This window comes from Anabrus simplex, chromosome 2 (assembly GCF_040414725.1).
Source record: "Anabrus simplex isolate iqAnaSimp1 chromosome 2, ASM4041472v1, whole genome shotgun sequence".
Lineage (NCBI taxonomy): Eukaryota > Metazoa > Arthropoda > Insecta > Orthoptera > Tettigoniidae > Anabrus > Anabrus simplex.
The window spans coordinates 1,070,386,524-1,070,405,165 of NC_090266.1; positions in this window are offsets into that span (position 1 = coordinate 1,070,386,524).

An 18,642-nucleotide genomic window follows, 5' to 3' on the forward strand; every position below is an offset into this window, starting at 1 on the left:
CCCTTGTAGTATAGTCTATATTTCTGAAATGGTAGAAGTAACATCATCTCCTAGGTGTCCGACTCGTTGGCTGAATGGTCAGCGTACTGGCCTTCGGTCCAGAGGGTCCCGGGTTCGTTTCCCGGCCGGGTCGGGGATTTTAACCTTCATGGGTTAATTCCAGTGGCTCGGGGGCTGGGTGTTTGTGCTGTCCCCAAAATCCCTGCAACACACACCATATAACACTATCCTCCACCACAATAACACGCAGTTACCTACACATGGCAGATGCCGCCCACCCTCATCGGAGGGTCTGCCTTACAAGGGCTGCACCCAGCTAGAAATAGCCACACGAAATTTATTTCTCCTAGATGTTAAGTTTTTAAATCTTTATTTACCCACAGTATGAAAAAGTACCTTCCGCTCTTTTATGTAGACTATTCTTGTTGTCAGAGTTTGTATATTCATTGATGTATTTTAGTTACAGTGGCAGTTAGTTACAGCCAAAGGGACTTCTGAACCTACTGGAAATTAACATAAAATAAATATATTTCTACATTTTAGTTAAATATTAATTGTAAATATTAATGAAATATAATTAAAAGTAATATTTTTGCAATACATATTACCCAATTTCTATATCGTAGTCTAAAGTACATATAAACCTTAATCAGTATTGTCTCTGAATCAAGTGCCTCCATCTACCGGTTCATTCCGAACTACGTGGTGTTTACGGCTTTTGCAGGTTGCCTATCAAGTGGTGTGGGTTTTACCTATGCATGGGGTAAATCGTTAAATCGTCTCCTTCGTCCACCCGGCAAGCGGAGTGGCGGTATTCGAGCGTGCTCTAGCCGACATACACTGAGCGTGCGTACGTAGCAAAATCCAACTCTCTCGAATAAAATAATCAAACGGAAAAAGTAATAAGGTAAAAGAACACTACGTCCTTTTGGTGTACTGGCACGGTAAACAATCGTAGCATGAAACCAATTACGTATTGTAAACAAGTGTACATGGTATTTCTGAGATATACGGCACTGCCAGATTATTTGTTAGTAATACCAATGTAGTTGGTCCGTTATTGGACATTATGAACTTTCCAGCTAACTCATACCTGGTTGCCAGTGTTTCGCCCCAGTGTGCTAAATTGAGTTCAACAGTTAGTAAATAGCACACCTACCAAGACGCATGGCTAGTGCATACCATGGAGGCCTACTACTACTACTACTACTACTACTACTACTACTACTACTACTACTACTACAAGTTTTCATTCCTCCCCTGAAGGGGGAGTCGGGTCTCTTAGACGGTGACGCCGTCTCTCAAGCCAGGAGATTTGTGGTGGTGAAGGAGATGCTCGGAGAAGGTGAGGGGATTGGCGGCCGTGGCCTATACTAGAAACTGTCCGGGCATTCGCCTTAATGCAGGAAAATAGAAAACCACGGAAAACCATTCTTAGGACAGCCGACGGTTTGGGCCATCCGTGAGGTCCAGTCCTGTCCCGTCTCCGAATGCAGAGGTGTAGAGCGACGGTAGAACCTTGGCCACCCCTCCTCTGCTTGGTCGGTGGATCAGAGTGCAGAGCTGTTGGACCACGGACCAGCCATGGCCACTTAGAGGCCGAGACCCACTCTACATCTACCGACCCCATGGAGGCCACTGCATACGTATTTGGGGGACAGCACAAACACCCAGCCCCCGAGCCACTGGAATTAACCCATGAAGGTTAAAATCCCCAACCCGCCCGGGAATCGAACCCGTGACCCTCTGAACCGAAGGCCAGTACTCTGACCATTCATCCAACGAGTCGGGCATCTAAGAGATGATAATATTACTTCTACCATTTCAGAAATATAGACTATACTACAAGGGAGATCAGATACACATTTTAATACCGAGGATTAATTAAGAATAAAACTTAACATTTAAAATATATCTAGACTATAATATTTCCTATTTAATTAGTTTGGTGAAAATTCACTTGTATGGCTTAATAAGCTGAAAGCCAGTGACTTTTACGACATTTTTTCTGAGATTTGACAATACCAGTGTGCTAAATTGGGCGCATCAGTTGGTAAATAGCACACCTACCAAGACACATGGCTAGTGCACACCATGGAGGCCACTGCATAGGCTACTTGGAGCCACTGGCAGTGCCAATGCACTATGAGAGACTTTGCCTCTTTATCAAAATTTCCAAAAATTGATGCCTGCCTGACCATCAGATGATATAGATGTTGATTCCCATACGGAACCTGAAATATTTGTTCCGAATGAGTAAATTTATAATACCAATTTAGCTGGTCTGTTATTGGACATTATAAATTTTCCAGCTAACTCATTCCTGGTTGCCAGCGTTTCGCTCCATTGGTATTATAAATTTACTCATTCGGGACAAATATTTCAGGTTCCCTATGGGAATCAACATCTATATCATTATTTGTTAGTGGCAAACTTCAGTAACAGAACATACATACTTAAAGTACAGTGCCATCTATCGATAAGGCCACCCACTTCCCTTCTTTGGAATACTGTTACAACTTTCAGTTTCTTCTTGGCTATATAGCTGCAGCATGGGCTGCCTTGAGAAACACGCGCGCGCTCGTGTGTATGTGTGTGTGTGTGTGTGTGTGTGTGTGTGTGTGTGTGTGTGAGAGAGAGAGAGAGAGAGAGAGACGGAGAGATAGGGCAAATAAAACGGTCAAAATTCACAATTGTCCTGTTCCGATCCTTCAATAAGAGCGATTGGCAGTAGACAATTTTCTGAAATTATAGAAACATGATGGAAAAAAATTACCTGGAAAACCACAGAAACTGACACCTAGGCAAAAGACTGAATAATAATAATAATAATAATAATAATAATAATAATAATAATAATAATTGCTTTACGACCGACCAACTACTTTAACGGCTTTCGGAGTCATCGAGTTGCCGGAATTTTGTCCCGCAGGAGTTCTTTTACATGCCAGTAAATTTATCGACACGAGGCTGGCATATTTATGCACTTTCAAATACCACCGGACTGAGCCAGGATCGTACCTGCCAAGTTGGAATCTGAAAGCAAGCGCCTCAACCGTCTGAGCCACTCAGCTCGGCGTAGTCAAAAGAAGGCAAGTTATTGGGAAGCTTAATATTAGCAGAACGAGGCTGGGGCAACTCTCAAGAAATCCCACGTTAGGTGTCCAAAAGCCAGCATTATTCAAGATAGTCAGTCTGAGCAATATTTTGAATTACACGAAAAAACAGAAGCGACATCGTATGAAGGTAACGCATAAGAACAGAGTTAGGTGGGCCGGAGGGCACATGACCGGGAGGAAAAATGGAAATGTGTGATCTTCTATGTTGGAAAAAATTGGATGGTCCAGATGGTTCATCATGACAGGCATGACCGTAGGAAAGAAAAGCAGGTGTTTTCTAAGAGGAAAAGTCTCTGATGATATCGGTTATCGATGAAGAACAAGTGTCTCTTTTCGCTCAGACCCTATAAAATCAACAGACTATCAGAAACCGATTCAAGAATATTTTTAACAGTTTCAAAGGAGTTTGGCCCAGAGACCTAGGTACTTCAACAAGGCAATGGACCAATCCATCGTGCCAAGTCCACCAACAAAAGATTTCAGCACAAATCTGTTTATGTAATGAATTGACCAATCATTTGTTCAGACCTTAAGCCTATGGAAAACGTGTGGACATTCCTTTGTCGGAACATATATGAATAAGGCAAGTGGTTTGATAATGTCGCTCAAGTGCGGCCAGTATCCAATATTCGGGAGATAGTAGGTTCGAACCCCACTGTCGGAAGCCCTGAAGATGGTTTTCGGTGGTTTCCCATTTTCACACTAGGCAAATGCTGGGGCTGTACCTTAATTAAGGCCACGGGCGCTTCCTTCCCACTCCTATCCCTTTCCTGTCCTATCGTCGCCCAAAGACCTATGTGTGTCGGTGCGACTTACAGTAAGTAGATTATGTCAAACAATTGAAGGAATCTATAATTTCTGCATGGAAGAAGGTTAACATTTGTTACAGAGTCTTGTAAAGGGTATGATTGAACGTATGTTTCAGGTAGCTGTGTAAAGGCTCATCGATAGGGCAATAATATACAGCTATAATTAATTTTGTTTTCAGACATATACTTTGCTTATTAAGCGATGATACAATCTTGAATGTTTTTAAGAACCGTTTCGTTAAAATTATTTACTCAGTAATTTTCTGATTTGCAATACCTCACCATCAGTTACACTTTTATTGTATCAATTAATTTATTATTAAAATAATCATACCCTATCATATAAAATTATCAGATACGCCAGCCTGCATAATAAAAAATTTAGCTCGCAGTGGCACACATGCTATTGACACCATTGGAGCTCACATTCCTTTGTGTATTGCACTCATGAACGAAAATGTTCGAAATGAGACTTTAATATTAGAGAGAGGGAATAATAAGCTGAATGGCGCACAACTGCTGCATGTGGTACCACAGCCAACTGCTCCGACACAAGGGAGTATCAGTAACGCTAGGTCTTCGTACTTACAGGAACAACGCATTGCTGTAATAATACGTGTGAACACGCCCATCCTGTGTGCTGGTTCCATTTTTCGTTAATATATCAACTATATACCCAGTTATTATCGTTACATCGATGAGATTAGCGTTTTCTCCGGAGGCGAGATGTTGAATGCGAAAAGTCTCCTCTCTTGTACGCCATAACGTCAGAGATATTTTGTTAAGATGAGCCTGACATCCCACTAGCTCCCAGAAATAAATAAATAAATAAATTAATATATATATATATAAATACTCGTAGGTTTAAACATTCATAAAGTGGTTCATTCATTTATTCGTCCATTCGCCAATGAACAGTTTTCGTTATAGATGTATATGCCTTCCTGCATTAGTTTTGCAAATTTCTGTAAAAAAAAAAGTATTAACAGTTTCGATGCTGCATAATTCTTGACTAATAAAGTCGTTACTTCTGCCTCCATCCCTCTTACGTTGAAATCATCGACTTTTTTTTTACAAGTTGCTTTACGTCGCACCAATAACTGTAGGTCTTATGGTGATGATGGGGCAGGACAGGGCTGAGTGAGAAGGAATCGGCCGAGGCCTTAATTAAGGTACAGCCCCAGCATTTGTCTGGTGTACGGGTGGGAAACCATGGAAAACCATCTTCAGGGCTGCGGAGAGTGGGGTTCGAACCCACTATCTCCCGAATGCTGGATACTGGCCGTAGTTAAGTGACTGCAGCTATCGAGCTCGGTATCATCAAAGGAAGAGTCTAGTCATCGTCTCCGAGATCTTCTCTACCTACTCCCAGGCCATTAGTCATCTAGGTAATTTATCCCCCTGTTTACGCCTTACACGACCGCCCGGCTCCTTGGGTGCATGTTCAGTGCAGTAGCCATCGGTTTAGAGGGCCACGGGTTCGATTCCCGGCCGGGTCAGGAGATTTTAACTCTGTGTCGTGAATTCCTATAGCTCAGGGACTGTATATTTGTGTTCATCTCAATACACAGCTTCATCTACACACATCACATCGCACTAGTAATCACCATAGAAACACGCAAGAGTGATTACATCGCTTCACATAGGGTTGGTATAAAGAAAGTAATCATGCCATAAAACTAAGCCACCGGGCGAGTTGGTCGTGCGGTTAGGGGCGCGCGGCTGTAAGCTTGCATCCGGGAGATAGTGGGTTCGAACTCCACTGTCGGCAGGTCTGAAAATGGTTTTCCGTGGTTTCCCATTTTCTCACCAGGCAAATGCTGGGGCTGCACCTTAATTAAGGCCACGGCCGCTTCCTTCCCACTTCTAGGCCTTTCCTATCCCTTCGTCGCCATAAGACCTATCTGTGTCGGTGCGACGTAAAGCAACTAGCAAAAAAACTGGGCCAAATCTACGCACGTGCCGACTGCAAGAAATTGGGGGAAAGGTAAAGAAGAAGATACGCCTCATACGACTCCACCACCAAAGCCAGTTTAAACGTACAGCTCCTTCACCCGAATCGTGTTTCTACCTCAGAATTTCCCCGCTTTTCTCCGAGTGATTGTTCCCATATGTATGCACAGTGAACCGCATTCGCCACTTTCATATCGGCTATGTTCGGGTTAATAGTAATATAACGCACACCATCGAGCTTCCGTTAGCATGCAGCAAAAGAGGCCCTAGACACACAATGGTGGATGGGTGATTTGATGCATGAGCTCACTTCCTTTAACGCAGAAGTTTGTTGTTCGTAGTAACTGCCAACTCACAACTTATATTTTTGACTTCGAATATAAATTTCTCTCACTTTAATATTGCTGTCTTAGAAGAGCACGTAATATAGATATTTGAAATAGTTAATCATCTTTATCTTTCCCATCTGTCTCTCCATGTGCCTGCCACATTTTGTATTCACTCCTATCCCCGGCCAACTTCCTGGTTTGCTGAAGACTTTCCCTTCCCTCCTGCTATCTCCCCAGCGTAAGAGATCCACTCTTTCCTAGGACATTTTTATTTAATTGACCTTTGTTGAAACAATATTTGCTCATCCTCCATGTACAAGGAACACTCACAGCATACATACAAAAAAACAATTGTCAGTGTATAGTGCACATAAGAAATGAAAACCAAATCGTCTACATTCTTCAAGTACAGAACACTACACTGAATTTCTCTTCCGGGAGAAGAGGAGGAGAACAAACAAAACACTGGCAACAATGCGAAAAGCACAAAGCGGTTCTCAAAAAGTCCATCACAGCATTGTGAACTGAATTGTTTTCACCTTGCAATACCAATGCAGCGCTGGTCGGGAACGGCACTTGCAGATCAGATAGTTCAGATAGAAAGCGGCTTCGAGAAGCATTATAGAGGCCACACTTAAACAAAATGTGATTCAGATCTCCATCCTGCACATACTGACATCGACAGCGCGGTGAATACAAAACCCTTTTCCAATGTAGATGTGAAGGGAATGATCCATTATTGAGCCTCTTTAGGATTACTGAAACCGTTAGATCTCGTGACCGATGGCTTAGGAGGGAGGGATGGGTTGTACGAGAGCATAAGCTCTACTTTTATGCAGTTCATATGTTTCCCATTCCGTAGACCATTTGTGACGAATGTGTTGTTGAATAATTGGAATGAAGTCCATCCATGGGTGTTGCAGCGCTGTAAGTAGACCTTCCGATGCACCACGTTTGGCGAGTACGTCAGCTTTTTTTATTGCCAAAAATTCCAATATGTCCATTGACCCAAAGAAATGTTATGGAGCAACCTGAAGAGTAGATGTTAATAGCTCTCTCCGCGATTCCATACAAGTAACGATACGTTTGGAGACTCCACTGGAGATTTTGTAATTTCTTCATAACACTTTGGGGGTCCGTAATGATGAGAGCGGAATCGAATCGCTTGCTTTGGAAAGAATGAAGTGCAGCACATATAGCTATAATTTCCGCTGTATAAATAGAGCTTTCGGACGGTAATTTGAAGCTGCCACATTCTCCCGTTTGTTGGCAGTAATATACCTATCCCACCGAGTCTGCGAATTTGGAACCATCCGTGAAGATATAAGTATTATTGGTCCACATGGAGCGTATCTGAGCCGAAATCTAGTTTTGTGTGTGAGCTTCTGTGGTGACATATCTAGGTAGATAGAATATTTGCAGTCGATGTTTAAGGAACACTGAACGCTGGCTGCAAATCCAGGCATGGTTCGTGTTTTGAGAGTTAGTGAGAAAATCGTTTTCAGTTCGTTGTAGCAGCGTAACAGAAGCTGTGGCTTTCATCGTGAGCGTCGTCTATGTTTTTCCTCGATAACGGTCAAACGTTGCAGTGCAATAAGAATGGGATACTGTGAAATAGCAGAACTTTGTAACAGAATTTCTTGCCTATCATGTTCTTGGCGCATTTGCAAAGATAATGCTTTAGTTTCTATTAAGAGAGCATTTGTTGGTGTGGATCTCATAGCACTCAAAGAGATGAGGATCGCCAGAAATTGTATGGTGTAGAGTTTCTTCGTGACGTTTGCAGGAGCAATTCCATACAAAAAAACTCCCATAATCGATCACGGAGCGTATCGTAGAACGATAGAGAGTCAAAAGTATAACAGAATAAGCTCCCCGCCAGGTAAATGTCAAAAAGCGGAGAATATTAATCGCTCGATCAATTTTTGGAAGAATGTGAGCAATATGGAAAGTGCAAGTTTGTCGTCTATCAAAGTGTATACCCAATAGGCGTAATGATGATTTCATTGGAAATTTGAATGGTCCTAAATGGATATCACCAAGCTGAGGTAAAGTCCTCTTGCGGGTATAAGTCATCACAGTAGATTTCGATGGAGACATTTCATGACCATTACTATGCAACCATTTTGCCAGATCGCAGGCCACATAATGTAAACAAAGAGAAGTAACCTCAAAGCTAGAGGAAGTAGTGTAAATACACACATCGTCTGATACTGTAAAACGCGAATCGAGGGGCTGAGCAGATGCTGAAGATCAGAAGTATAAATTGTATACAAAAGCGGGCTGAGCACAGCGCCCTTTGGGAGAACTTAACACACGCGATGAGGGCCATAAAAACGACTATGTCCATCTCGTACGTAGATACATCCTTCTTGTAACAATGACATAAGACCATATATAAAATCTGGAGGGATATGGAATGTTTGAAGCTTACTGAACAAACCTGGTATGCTGAAGTTAACATAAGCTGAGCTGACATCCAGTGAGAGAGCCGTAAGATATCCATTAATCGCAAAATCATGTTCTATTGCGGAAGTGAATATACTGAGATGGTCCAATGTTCCTCTCCCACGGCGGAATCCATACTGCGACTGTAGGAAGCAGCTGCTGGTGTTCTAAATACCACTCGAGTCGTGTTTTCACAATCCTTACCAGAGTCTTTACCACACACAAGGAAAGAGCAATTACTCTATAAGAAGAGTCACTACGGTCTTTTCCAAGCTTCAGAATAGGGATGACAGCTTGAGTAATCCAGTCTTAAGGTAATTCTTCCCGTGTCCATATATTGTTAAAAATGTCTAGTAACTGAACATGCGCTGGGCGAGGGAGATGGGATAACATCGAGTACTGGATGTAGTCCTTACTGGGGGGCAGTGTTGTTATGTTTTAACGCCAGTTGGAGTTCCATGTAAGTAAATGACTGTAACAGAAAACAATTGCGATCCCAGATGGGTGAAAATCGCCAACCGGGCAACTGCGGTACAGTCGGTGGAGCAATATGACTATGAAAAGTCTCGACGCAATCAGACGCAAACGAAGAAAGTGGGTGCTACTCCCCACCCCTTTCAAGGATCTTACTTTATTCCAGATTGTAGTAAGTGGGGTTTCTCTGCTAATTTCTTGACAGTATCTTCGCCAACTGGATCGCTTTTTCTGTTTTAAAAATCTTTTGACCTGTGCGTTGATACGTTGATAATTAGAAAAATTTTCCCAGGAAGAAATACGTCGATATTACATAGAAGCAGGTTTCCTTCTTGCAATCATTCTGGAGCATTCTGTGTCCCACCACGGCGTAGGAGTATGTTTAGGAAAACAGAAAGGCTGTTTCACTGGGATACTATCCGAAGTTGCAGCAATTATGATTTGTATTAAACAGTCGTATATTTTTAAGTGGGTCAGTAGCGAAAGTTGCAGTACGAAGTTCGGAGTCTATGTTTTCGCTGAAGGCAATCCAACTTGCTGATTTTGAGTTCCACTTTGTGGTGGGGAAGAAGGTCGTGGGTAAGGCGTAGCAAATTTGTAAATTAATTTCGATAGGAATATGATCTGATCCCTGAGAGTATCGTCGTGCATCACAGGTTAGGTTGGCAGCAATGGCTGGAGAACAAATAGTTTCATCTACTGCCGAAGGTCGATGTCCCGGCCGAGATATGAGAGTAGGACTACCATCGTCGAGTATGACGAGGTGGTGGTCATCCATCATATTTTGAAGGGCTATTCCAGCACGGTCCGTAAAGGAACACCCCCAAGCTACACTATGGCGTTTAGGTCTCCACATATAATGTATGAATGTTCCATTTGGTTAAATGAACTGTCCCATTCGCCTGGTTGAATTATAATACGTGATGGACAATAGATAGATATCAATATAAATGCCACCGTGGGGAGGAAGATACGAGCCTCTACCACTTAGAATGAAAGAACTCCGGGAAAAGTAAGAGATATTGCACTGTGACGTATATTGTTACGAATTAAAAGACCACTGCCTCTATATCCATCATCTCTATCTGAACGCAGAACACGATATCCAGGAAACATAACTGGTATACCAGCGCAAAACCAAGTCTCAGATAATACTGCCAAGTCGATGTGCCGATCATGTAATTCTTTTTGAAGACTGTGTTTATGAGTAAGCGCTGATTTGCTATTCCACTGCAATATTGGTATTTTAAAATCTTCCATGAAAGTTTTTTTTATCATTTCGCGAAGTTCCGATACCGAAGAGATACCAGGATTAGATGGAAGCATACCGTGTAGAAGCTGTGTAACTAGGTTAAGGTTGCCAGTAATAAGGGATTATGATGAGGTAAGTGGTAGTTGAGAAGAGCTGCCAGGCGAGGGACTTGCACTACAGGGTGCTATTAAGTGCGGCTGAGGTAGATAAGGGTTTTGGCGCACTCTCCCCCCCACTGTATTTTTCTTATTTTGTTGTCTTGGTAAGGGAGAAAAAACTTTCTCATGTGTGAGAGGTAATGGCTGAACCACTTCAACATATGATCTTTCCATAACAGATTCCTTAGCTTCCTTGAATAGTATTTTATATTTGGCCGAAACCTCGTTTATCTCTAATAGTTTTTTATACTCGGGGCACTCTTTACTGAGGGAATTGGGTTGACCTTGACAATGTACGCACTTAGGCTGAAGCAGTGAGCAGGTGTTTGGAGTGTGTGACACACCGCAGTTATTGCCTCTACCCTGAGAATGACAGTGTTTACTAATGTGTCCGAAGTGCAAGCAATGATAGAAAATACGTACTGGCGCCCGTATGGAAAAACTTCACAACGTGTCCCATATATTGACACACTGTCTGGCAGAGTCTGATAGTCAAAGGTAACCACACAAGTCCGTCGAGACATTGTCCTTAAGTGTGCGCATATACATACGACGGACTCGTCTGATTTTAACACAAGAATGTGTAACTTGCAATAGTTCGTCTTCCTCTATTTCTATATGCACATTTCGAATGACACCCTGTCGAGTGATGACGTGAGAAGGAATGTAACCTAATTGATGTGAGGAAAAGAAAGTAGAACTAACGAACCAGTTTGCTGCTTGTGATGAATGAAATTCCATTTTAAGACGACTTTTCTCGGTGGAAGAGATATCCTTGTTATTTCGACTTTGAAATAGACACTCCCAATAAAATTATTTTACCAAACACCATCGGATGTAATTTTACATATGTTTCCTTCTTTCCCTTCCAAATAGTTGTAGTAAGGCCTTGAAGAATCAATGTGATACCGGTTAGCTTTGTTATAATCATATGCATTGAGCCGAGGCGGTGCTCCGCTCTTTCGAGAGGGAAGCACAGCTGGTACCGCATTCAGGTCAGAAACACTCACCTTGACTAGAAGCTGAGCTAGACCCTAAATCACTGGGAGAGTATATCTGTTTTAAAACTTTACCTATAGCGTTTCCTGGTGTTTGTTTCTTCAATCAATCATTCAATACTGATCTGCATTTAGGGCAGTCGCTCAGGTGGCAGATTCCCTATCTGTTGTCTTCCTAGCCTTTTCCTAAATGATTTCAAAGAAATTGGAAATTTATTGAATATCTCCCTTGGTAAGTTATTCCAATCTCGAACTCCCCTTCCTGTAAATGAATATTTGCCCCAGTTTGTCCTCTTGAATTCCAACTTTATCTTCATATTGTGATCTTTCCTACTTTTATAAACGCCTCACAAACTTATTCGTCTACTAATGTTATTCCACGCCATCTCTCCGCTGACAGCTCGGAACATACCACTTAGTCGAGCAGCTCTTCTTCTTTCTCTCAATTCTTCCCAGTCCAAACTTTTCAACATTTTTGTAGCGGTACTCTTTTGTCGGGAATCACCCAGATCAAATCGAGCTGCTTTTCTTTGGATTTTTTCCAGTTCTTGAATCAGGTAACCCTGGTGAGGGTCCCATACACTGGAACCATACTCTAGTTAGGGTCCTACCAGATACTTATATGCCCTCTCCTTTACATCCTTACTGCAACCCCTAAACACCCTCATAACCATGTGCAGAGATCTGTATCCTTTATTTACAAGTCCATTTATGTGATTACCCCAATGAAGATCTTTCCTTATATGAACACCTAGATACTTACAATGATCCCCTAAAGGAACTTTCACCCCATCAACGCAGTAATTAAAACTGAGAGGACTTTTTCTATTTGTGAAACTCACAACCTGACTTTTAACCCCGTTTATCAACATACCATTGCCTGCTGTCCATCTCACAACATTTTCGAGGTCACGTTGCAGTTGCTCACTATCTTGTAACTTATTTATTACTCTATAGAGAATAACATCATCCGCAAAAAGCCTTACCTCTGATTCCACTCCTTTACTCATATCATTTATATATATATATATATATATATATAAGAAAACAAAGGTCCGATAATACTGCCTTGAGGAATTCCCGTTTTAATTATTACAGGGTCAGATAAAGCTTCATATCGATGTTACCTTAAGTTTCTTCTAATACTAGCTTGTTTGCCGGCACAACAGATGGAAAACTCTCCTCCATATTACAGTCGTAAGTAGGTGGTGGATTTAGCACCGCTGGAGCACTCCTGACGCTATGAGACACCTGCTGTATAGTGTTCGGTACGAGCACATTAGATGGTGAAATGGGGGAGGACCGCCCTCACCATATATGCCCCCTTCCATAGCACTAACTGATAATTAAATTGTGAGGTATGTCATTAGGCTACACACTAGTAGACGTAGTCACTGAAAGGCACGAATAAATGTCCACACAACTACTAAGTCCGTACGACCGTACGCTAAATGAGAGTGAATCGCACGGAGCGAACACACGAGCATCTGCACGCTATGAAGGTTACGAAAACACTGTTTCTAGGACTCCATCTTCTTCGAGTACACTGTGGCCTGCGTCGGCTACCTTCCTTCCATCCTTTCTTACTTCCTTCATCTTTGCAACGTTTCCATACCACTTTGACTTACTTACGAATGGCAGACACTACCGATATCACCTTTAGCTCTCCTCTGATTGCTGTATTTTGCACTCTGTCTCTTCTGTTTTTATGAGTTTAGAATTGCCATTTTGTATAGTTTATTCAAGTATTTTCTTCCTGCTCAAAGACATTGCATAATTTCGACACACCGTCTCCCGTTACAATTATGTCATTAGCACAATCCAAACTGCTAAGATCTTCCGGTAGCTGAGGACAACCGAGGAAATTTATGCCTCTACGTAAATAAAGCACGGAAACACCGAAAAATAACACTACAAAGTATTCTAAATTCATTAGCGTGCCAGAAGTCATGAGATAGGGAGTCTTGTGTCGTGTAGGCCCTCTGCTAGCTCGGCCTAGTGAAGTAACTCATCGTGGCATGGATTCCTCATGTGGAAGAAAAACTTGTGTAGAGAATCTGACCCTTGCCGTTTGAATTGCTACCTACAGCTTTCTGCTATTTGTAGATTCAGGTTCTCGGGTGTCAATGGACCTCACCACCACGTCTCATAAATGCTCGACAGGGTTCATATCAGGAGAACGAGCAGTCTAAACTGTCCAGGACGCTCCTCGAACCAGTTCTGGACAACATGGGCCCGCTGACACGGTGCATTATCCTGCTGGAATATCCCTTCGTTGTAAGTACGTGTAGTCCATGAAGGGCTGCAAGTAGTCTGCAAGCAGTTCAGCGTAGCAGTCACTGGTCAACGACATGTCCAGGTGGATGAACGTATACAGCCCATACCACGTTAACTCACCCCACACCTTTATGGAGCTACCACTCGCGTTCAGCGTAGCAGTCACTGGTCAACGACATGTCCAGGTGGATGAACGCATACAGCCCATACCGCGTTAACTCACCCCTTACCTTTATGGAGCTACCACTCGCCTGTATGGTTCCTTCTTGACAACTGGAGTCCATTACATCATAACTCGTGTCCATATCCGAACCCTACAATCAGCTGGAAACAACAGGAACAGTGACTCTTGTCGCTAGTCCACTCCAGGGTCCAATTAGCAACATCACGCACCCAGCTGAGACGCTGTGCCTGGAGTCGTGGTGTTAATAAGTGCATTGTGGTAGGTCTTCTGCTCGCATATCCCACTAATGTTCAAGAACGCTGTACTGACCTGATGGATATGCATCTGTTACCTCCTGCATTGAATGTGTATGCGATCTGAGCCAGTGTGGCTTGTCTGTTATCACGGATAATTTTATTCTAACCAGACGCCACTAATCGCAAACATTAAGCGTGGTCGGCCACTGCGCCTGCGCTGTTCACAGTTGGTGGTAATTCCTTCCATAAGGTTAAACACGTGACACCCTCGATCCAGGAATGTCAAATGTCTACACAGCTTGGAAAATGGAATATTCCATTCTTCTGCCCCCACTATATGACCCGTTCGAAGGACGATAATTCACGCCGCCTTACCACGACCAGCACACACTCACTCTCGAAATGTCCGATCACACCTGATACATGTCTGGGCACTTTAAAAAAAGCACGTTACGGTGTACGATGTCTACATTCAAACGATCTCTGGTGATACATTTGGTGTTTACCCAAATAAAAATAAATTAACATTCAGCCATAGGTCGCGCAAAGAGTAGAATTTGAATTTATTACCCAAATCTTACAGAGCTGCCTCCTTATAGATTAGATTTCTTCAAAAGATATACGCAAACCACACCCTATAAAAAAGAAATCTACCTATTCTAGTCTTGTTCTTCTGTGCTTTCGCTTGCCTGGGTCTCATGTCCCTCTACCCCCTCCCTCCACGTCTCTCCTGCGACTTGGAGGGGCAACTCGTTCCTTCTGCGTTCCCCTGGGCAAACAAGGGTAACTCACACTCGTTCAGGAATTTTATTTTCATTTCTTGCGTTTTCTTACGCACATTTTTCACAAGTTGTTCTACGTCGCACCGACACAAATAGGTCTTATGGTGACGATGGGACAGGAAAGGGCTATAAGTGGGAAGGAAGCGGCCGTGGCCTAAATTAAGATACAGTCCCAGCATTTGCCTGGTGTGGAAATGGGAAACCACAGAAAATGATCTTCAGTGCTGCCGACAGTGGGGTTCGAACCCACTATCTCCCGAATACAGGATACTGGTCGCATTTAAGCTACTGCAGCTATCAAGCTTGGTCTTACACACTTTCAGCAGGTGGATATCTCCTCTCACCTCACCACACAACACACATGACGTATTGTCTAATCATTGAGTCCAACCCTTACCCATATAAATCCTCACCAACCACCATATCAGACCCCTACTTGTTTTCCTATTTACAACCAAAGAGCACATATTCCTCTGCCCTCTGGTAGAGGTAAATGGATCGTCAAAATTGATACTCAGGCATAGTAAATTGCATCAAATCACAATACCCAGACACGTAATTGAGGCCAAAGTAGCAGTAGTAGTAGTAGTAGTAGTAGTAGTAGTAGTAGTAGTAGTAGTAGTAGTAGTAGTAGTAGTAGTAGTTCTACTTATAATTTAACACGTGCAGATGTACGTATACTGATACAGACCGAACTAGAGTATTTGTTTCCTATTCCTACCATGGATTGTGTCTTTTAAAAATGGTCATATGAGAAGGTAGATGGTCCTGTTTCTCCTTTTGCAGTGCTGTTCCGAAGTTAACAAATGGTGTTTACCTAACATTTGATAACGTTAAATGTGCCACTCTGTGAAAGCTAACACTTGTGGGATTCTATTCCTACAGGCTTCGAAAGCGATGGTACGTCGATATATACAAAGCCAGAGATGGCTTTTCCTTGCCAGTCCGTGAGTTCTAAGGGTAAACAGGTGCAGTGACATGCCCTTCGCTGTTGTTTTGAGCACAGTGGCGGACAGGCTCCATGGGTAAATGGTTAGCGTGCTGGCCTTTGGTCACAGCGGTCCCGGGTTGGATTACCGGCGGCGTCGGCAGTTTTAACCATAATTGGTTAAATCCACTGGCATGGAAAATGGGTGTATGTGTCGTCTTTATTATCATTTCATCCTCATCACAATGCGTAGGGTGCCTACGGGAGTCAAATTAATACACCTGCACCTGGCGAGGCGAACATGTGCTCGGGCATTCCCGCCACTTATAAGCCATACGCCGGTTCATTTCTTCAGTGGTAGGCAGGTTATTTCGAGGTTTAGATTTTCGGAATTCATTTATCAACAAAGACACAATACTTACAATTCGATATATACAATAAAGAATAAGTTACAAATCTTTCCCTTCATATTTTTCTTTCTTTGGCGAGTTGGCCGTGCGGTTAGGGGCGCGCAGCTGTGAGCTTGCATCCGCGAGATAGTGGGTTCGAATCTCACTGTCGGTAGCCCTGAAGATGGTTTTACATTTTCACACCAGGCAAATGCTGGGGCTGTACCTCAATTAAGCCCACGGTCGCTTCCTTTCCCACTCCTAGCCTATTCCTATCCCATCGTCGCCATAAGACCTATCTGTGTCAGTGCGACGTAAAGGCACTAGCACTCTCTTTCTTTCTTTCTTTCTTTCTTTATTTCTTTCTTTCTTTCTTTTTTTCTATTTGCTTTACATCGCACTGACACAGATAGGTCTTACGGCGACGATGGGATAGGAAAGGTCTAGGAGTTGGAAGGAAGCGGCCGTGGCCTTAATTATGGTACAGCCCCGGCATTTGCCTGGTGTGAAAATGGGAAACCACGGAAAGCCATCTTCAAGGCTGCCGACAGTGGACTCGAACCCACTATCTCCCGATTACTGGATACTGGCCGCACTTAAGCGACTGCAGCTATCGAGCTCGGTTTCTTTCTTTCTTAGTCTGTTCACTGTCTAGAGTTGGTTTTCCCTTCGGACTCAGTGAGAGATCCCGCGTCTACCGCCTCAATATCAGGTGTTCTGAAGCGTAAGACTTTCGGTCGGAGCGATACATCTGGGAAGGAGGTCCAGTACCTCGCCCAGGCAGCCTCACCTGCTATGCTGAACAGGGCCTTGCGAGGGGATGGGAATATCGGAAAGGATAGACAAGGAAGAGGGAAGGAAACGGCAGTGGCTTGAAGTTAGTTACCATCCCAGCATTTGCCTGGGGGAGAAGTGGGAAACCACGGAATACCACTTCGAGGATGGCTGAGGTGGAAATCGAACCTACGTATACTCAGCTGGCCTCCCGAGATTGAGTGGACCCAGTTCCAGCCCTCTACCACTTTTCAAATTTCGTTGCAGAGCCCGGAATCGAACTCGGGCCTCCGGGGCTGTCAGATAATCATGCTAACCACTACACCACAGAGGCGGACTAATATTTTGTAAGTTCAAATGAATTTTAGAGTCCATAAAGTGTAAGAAATAAATGTTCTCAATAACTCCAACTGTTCGAATGAAAAGAAATTAATTACGTAACATCTTTACAGTAAACCTTTTTTTAGAATTGGCTTTACGTCGCACCAACACAGGTAGGTCTTTTGGCGACGATGAGGCAGAAAAGGGCCAGGAGTGGGAAGGAAGCGGCCGTGGTCTTGATTATGGTATAGCCCCAGCATTTGCCTGGTGTGAATATGGGAAACCACAGGAAACCATCTTCAGAGCTGCCGACAGTGGGGTTCGAACCCACTATCTCCCGGATGCAAGTCCACAGCCGCGCGCCCCTAACCGCACGGCCAACTCGACCGATTTTGCAGTAAACACAAACTTGAATATTGCCTGAGAAATGTCGTAATATATTTTTTTTCAAACAGAAAAAATAAAAATCCTCAGCCTGATTCCAGTCATTCGATAAGGTCAAGTATGGAATGAGCGAAGCTCCATCTAGCGAAGAAGATAGTAATTTTGCCGGTTGCCGCAGCCTGTCGCACTCTTCTATAGCAATGATTAATGAGTGAAAGATAAAGGTTAAAGTAAACTCGTGTCCTCATCCCGAAGTGGTGCAGATCTTTTCAGGTACACCCATAATGGAAGTGAGCTGCATGTACATTCCAACCACACACCAGACCTCCTGCCATTCTTAAATTTCCGGCAGTACCGGATCCGTGAGGACAGCAGCTACGGATGCGAACGACTAGAAGATGAAATGAAATGATATTGGTGGGTATAGCTGGAATGAAAGATGACAGGGAAAACTGGAGTCCCCGGATTTTCAAGCAGAGAAAATTTAATTGTTGTTTTCATTTGACATGAAACTTTCAAATCATCTAATCAAATAATAAACAATATAATTTAAAAATACTGTAAAGGATACTTAATACCGAGCTCGATAGCTGCAGTCGTTTAAGTGCAGCCAGTATCCTGTAATCGTGGGTTCGAACCCCACTGTCGGCAGCCCTGAAGATGGTTTTCCGTGGTTTCCTCATTTTCACATCAGGCAAATGCTGGGGCTGTACATTCATTAAGGCCACGGCCGCTTCCGTCCCACTCTTAGCCCTGTCATGTCCTATCGTCGCTCCAGTATAAGACCTATCTGTGTGCGGCGTAAAGCAACTTGTTAAAAAGAGAAA